General features: G+C 41.1%; 1 non-coding gene across 1 annotated transcript; it reads right to left on the bottom strand.

Moving 5' to 3' along the window:
* Positions 1-701: 701 nt before the first annotated feature.
* Positions 702-817, bottom strand: LOC139377748 (U5 spliceosomal RNA). The gene has a single exon (XR_011628222.1). It is a non-coding gene; the product is annotated as a U5 spliceosomal RNA (small nuclear RNA).
* Positions 818-6,000: the final 5,183 nt, after the last annotated feature.

Below are 6,000 nucleotides of genomic sequence, written 5' to 3'. Positions count from 1 at the left end.
ATCTGATCATTCATCACTCCAGTGTTAACCTGCTAAATTGTAATTATTCGCCTACCTCCTCATGCCTTTTGCACACAATGTATATAGACTATTTTTTTCTACTGTGTTATTGACTTGTTAATTGTTTACTCCATGTGTAACTCTGTTGTCTGTTCACACTGCTATGCTTTATCTTGGCCAGGTCGCAGTTGCAAATGAGAACTTGTTCTCAACTAGCCTACCTGGTTAAATAAAGGTGAAATAAAAATAAAATAAAAAAATATCTCCCTCACTAGCTTTAAGCACTAGCTGTCAGAGCAGCTCACAGATCCCCACTGCACCTGTACATAGCCAATCTGTAAATAGCCCATCCAACAACATTGCACACCAGTATCTCTACTTGCACATTCATCTTCTGCACATCTATCACTCGAGTGTTTAATTGCTATATTGTAATTATTTCACCACTACCTCACTTGCACACACTGTAAATATACTTTTTCTATTTTATTATTGATCGTATGTTTGTTTATTCCACGTGTAACTCTGTGTTGTTGTTCGTGTTGCACAGTTTTATCTTGGCCAGGTCGCAGTTGTAAATGATAACTTGTTCTCAATTTGCCTACCTGGTTAAATAAAGGCGAGATCAAAACTATAAAAATACAGGTCAACATGAGACCTACAACGTTCAAAATGTTATATTATTATTAACACGTGTAGGAAGCCCAGCCGTGAAGCCGGGCATCAAAAAATTAGTTGATACTCATAATGTTCCTCTCCACGGAAATCTTTAGTAAAAGGCGAAAGATTTATGCGATCTGAAGAGAAACCAGAGTGTACTGACGATTCATTAAAAACATTCACAGCCTGTTCTCGGCCTTACTATTCAGGGTCATGGTTGATATATATATATATATATTTTTTTACCAAAGCTCTATACTGCCGATAGAACACAGAGATATTACAGTCCACCAATGCAAACGAAGAGAGACGTTTGGTAAGTGTCATACTTTGCAACTTCATTATTTCTTCACGAAACGAAATGCACGCTGGGCATTACACAAATAATTTCCTGGTTTGTCCCCTTCATTTGTTAATCTCATTTGCAACGGCTGTGTAATTTGAGCAATTAGTGATAACTACGTTGGCGTAACAGTTGAACTACAATCAAAAGTCTACTATCAAACTCGGAAACGATGTTCAATTAGTACATTTTGACAGGACGAAATTACAACGCTTCTACATGGAGCATGCGCAGTTGAGACCCTGCAAGCAACATCTCCACAAGCCAGGCGTGAGAAGCAGGAAGGGGTGTCAGCATGTAACCGTTGTGCTTTACAATTGCGTGTAATCACTCTGCAACAATGTATACAGTTAGAAGACCAAACATAACTCCATGATGAACGTTTGTGTAAAATGGTCTAACAACGTGTCTTAACACGGCCTATTTATTTCCTTAACTTACCTCATTTGCACTCACTGTATATAGACTTTTTGTTTTATTTTGTTCTACTGTATTATTGACTGTATGTTTTGTTTATTCCATGTGTAACTCTGTGTTGTTGTGTCGAATTGCTACGCTTTATCTTGGCCAAATGAGAACTTGTTCTCTACTAGCCTACCTGGTTAAATAAAGGTGAAATAAAAATAAATAAATAAAAAACAGGTGTTTGACTAGTGGATTACTCTACTACAGATAGCCTATTGCCCTGAAAAACACACAGCGAAGTATAGTATGAAGTCCACTAGCCCTACAGAGAAGTCTACCCAAATTACCTAAACATTCCAAGGCAAGACCGATTGCTGTATGGCGATGACGATGTACATGAACAAATTTCCTCGGTTTCTCCCCACAAACAAATTGCTACCTATAATATCACTAAAGCGAGTTAACAATGTATTTTTAAGAGATGTTGTTATAACAAACACCAGAGTCTGGTTACTATTAGGCTATCATTTATTTAGAAACGTTTACCTTTTGTATTTCGTTGGTTTCTTATCGCAAAACCTGTTACCACCGCTGGCAAGGCGCATAGGTGATTGCGCGCCTTTGATTATTTGTTTTCAATATTTTCAAGTTGTGATAGTACTGTTCATTAAGAATTTACCTGTTTAAATGTGTGCATAAATTATGGTAGCCTAGTGGTTAGAGCGTTGGACTAGTAACCGAAAGGTTGCAAGTTCATAATCTCCCAGCTGACAAGGTACAAATCTGTCTTTCTGCCCCTGAACAGGCAGTTAACCCCCTGTTCATAGGCCGGCATTGAAAATAAGAATTAGTTCTTAATTTACTTGCCTAGTTAAATAAAGGTAAAATAAAAATATGGCTGGTCTTTTAAGATGCCCTTTTCCCGTAGTTGTTTGGAAAAGTAAATTTCTATAGTTATAAACTCCCACCAAAATGTAAGTTTAGCCTATGTAATGTTTATGGCAAAATGTGTTTATTTCATTAGACAATATACATTGAGGATCCATCTTGACAGTGGACATTCTCACCAAGACCTGTTCTAGTAGCCTCCCTGTCGTCTAATCTTTCCAAGGCGGTTGACAATGCTCTATCAAACTGGCTGTATTGTATACAGTAGCCTTAAAGGTATTTTTCTCTCAGCTCAATGCTGATGTCTTGCTAGCTAGCGAAATGTCTTGCTTCCTTTACCAACAATGCTTTATAATTAAGTCCCGTTTTATCTGTGCCTTTACAATAGTGACAGTTTATTGTAGTGCAGTGAACCGGCACTATTTAGTTACACTGCTGCGGTGGTGCTGTCAGTTTGGCCAAATCTATCCCTGAACCAATCAGATATCAACATGAAGCCAAGGTTCAGCTAGTTCAGAAACATTAAAGTTAACACATTTCATGTTTTCACCCCCAGGCAATGCGAGATAGGAGCAGTATCTGACTGGACTGAAGCTTGAACCCAGATAGAGACACACACATATCAAATCAAATGTTATTTGTCACATGTGCCGAATACAACGGGTGTAGAAGTTGCCGTGAAATGCTTACTTACAAACCCTTAACCAACAATGCAGTCAAATAAATAGAGTTAATCAAATATTTACTAAATACACTAAAGTTGTTTTGTATATACAGGGGGTCCTGGTACAGAGTCTATGTGGAGGATATATACAGGGGAGGTACCGGTACAGAGTCAATGTGGAGGCTATATACAGGGGGTACTGGTACAGAGTCAATGTGGAGGCTATATACAAGTGGTACTGGTACAGAGTCAATGTGGAGGCTATATACAGGGGGTACCGGTACCGAGTCAATGTGGAGGCTCTATACACGGTGTTACGGTACTGAGTCAATGTGGAGGCTATATACAGGGGGTACCGGTACAGAGTCAATGTGGAGGCTATATACAGGGGGTACTGGTACAGAGTCAATGTGGAGGCTATATACAGGGGGTACCGGTACAGAGTCAATGTGGAGGCTATATACAGGGGGTACCGGTACAGAGTCAATGTGGAGGCTATATACAGGGGGTACCGGTACTGAGTCAATGTGGAGGCTATATACAGGGTGTACCGGTACTGAGTCTATGTGGAGGTTATATACAGGGGGTAACTATACTGAGTCAATGTGGAGGCTATATACAGGGGGGTACTGGTACAGAGTCAATGTGGAGGCTATATACAAGTGGTACTGGTACAGAGTCAATGTGGAGGCTATATACAGGGGGTACCGGTACCGAGTCAATGTGGAGGCTCTATACACGGTGTTACGGTACTGAGTCAATGTGGAGGCTATATACAGGGGGTACCGGTACAGAGTCAATGTGGAGGCTATATACAGGGGGTACTGGTACTGAGTCAATGTGGAGGCTATATTCAGGGGGTACCGGTACTGAGTCAATGTGGAGGCTATATACAGGGGGTACCGGTACAGAGTCAATGTGGAGGCTATATACAGGGGGTACTGGTACAGAGTCAATGTGGAGGCTATATACAGGGGGTACCGGTACTGAGTCAATGTGGAGGCTCTATACACGGTGTTACGGTACAGAGTCAATGTGGAGACTATATACAGGGGGTACCGGTACAGAGTCAATGTGGTGGCTATATACAGGGGGTACCGGTACTGAGTCAATGTGGAGGCTATATACAGGGGGTACCGGTACTGAGTCAATGTGGAGGCTATATACAGGGGGTACCAGTACTGAGTCAATGTGCGGGGGTACAGGTTAATCAAGGTCATTTGTAAAGTGACTATGCATAGATAATAAACAGCGAGTAGCAGCAGTGTAAAAACAGGGGGGGTCAATGTAAATAGTCCGGGTGGCCATTTGGTTAGTTTAAACCACCTAAACATTCCAAGAAGTCTTATAGCTTGGGGGTAGAAGCTGTTAAGGAGTCTTTTGGTCCAAGACTTGGTGCTCCAGGGACCGCTTGCCGTGCGGTAGCAGAGAAAACAGTCTATGACTTGGCTCTGGGATGGGTAGGAGATAGTGAGATATAGTGTTTGATAAAGTAGTACTGCCACTTGAGATTCAGGTGGTTCCATGAGAGACTGCCCTAGCCTTATACAGAGCCAAGAATCCCACAAACAAACCTGTTATTTGGATCTCCACCTACAATGCAGTGCCCTTCGAGGCTGGACAGTACTTCAACAAGGTACAGGTACTAATGAACATGTAGTCAATGCCGTGTATACCAAACTGGTGATGTAAACCCTTCAGTCTGTTAACATCGTTGTTTGTTGGTCAGTTACCAGACGCTCTTATCCAGAGCAACGTACATGAGCTATTAAGGTTAAGTGCCTTGTGCAAGGGCACATCGAAGATTTTTCACCTAGTCAACCCAGGGATTAAAACCCAGTGTCCTTTCGGTTACTGGCCCAACGCTCTTAGCCGCTAGGCTAGCTGCACTTAAGAGTGAGGTTCAATTCATATGCAGGACCAATATACAGTACGTGAGTTGCCTAGTTTTGTCGAACAATGTCACTACTGGGACTATTTGTTCTCAAGTATCTATTTGGATGATCAAATGTTGATTAAGTAAAGTATCTTCTCACTCACTTTTCTGTCATGAACAATAGCAGTTAACTCAGTCTGTCGAATGTTGACAAGCCATGCGTTGCCAGACATCACACCGTAAATGGCTGGGGGCAAGGCCAGACATTGATATGCATATTGAGCCGGTGTCTAATTTTAACACACTAGTCTTGAGTCATTATCTCCAATAGAAATCAACCAGCATCCCTTTTTAAAAGCAGCTGGCTGAAATATATTGAATTTAATGTAACATTCAAAGCAAGATCAAATGTGTGCATCTCTTCATTGATCTTCAGTCTGCAAGACTTCTCTGGGTAAGCACCTCACTTCACATACAGCTTCCTCTACATTATTTTGCTTGGTGTGAGGACTTTGACCTAAATTGAACCTCAGTTGTTTACCTTCCTATTGAGTCTGTCTCTGATGTTTAACACTTGTATCTCTTCTCCCCTACCAGTGAGTCTGTTTTGAGGTGGTTGACCCCTAAATAAGAAGTGGACATGCCCATGTTCGTTTATATCAACACCGAATTTGACGAGGACACAAAATATCTGATTTGTAAAATAGTCTTTACTGGCCAGCAAAACAAAAACGACATCTGTGTCCACTGTATAAAAAAAAAGTGTGTAGTGATATCTGACAAGTTCAACGAGTAGGCAGCCTTCATGGCCTGCGTCAACATCATCAGCCTATTATACACCTTCTTCGAGGCCAAGGAGGGACAGAAACTACCCTTCCCCAGATACAGTCTGATTTCGATACACAGCTAAAGATTGGCCTCATAGTGTCAGCCATTTTAAATCATATTTACTGTACTCATGTAACAGTTTTCTTCTGGGGAAAGAGAGGCGGACCAAAATGCAGCGTGGTTAGTTTTGTACATCTTTAATAAAGATAAAAATACAACAATCTACAAAACAAGAACCGTGAAAAAAACAAAACAGTCCTATCTGGTGCAAACACAGAGACAGGAACAATCACCCACAAACACACAGTGAAACCCAGGCTACCTAAGTATGATTCT

The sequence above is a fragment of the Oncorhynchus clarkii genome, chromosome 20, assembly GCF_045791955.1.
Source record: "Oncorhynchus clarkii lewisi isolate Uvic-CL-2024 chromosome 20, UVic_Ocla_1.0, whole genome shotgun sequence".
Taxonomy (NCBI): domain Eukaryota; kingdom Metazoa; phylum Chordata; class Actinopteri; order Salmoniformes; family Salmonidae; genus Oncorhynchus; species Oncorhynchus clarkii.
Note: the sequence above shows the minus strand (reverse complement) of the source record. Positions and strands in the feature narration are given on the sequence as shown.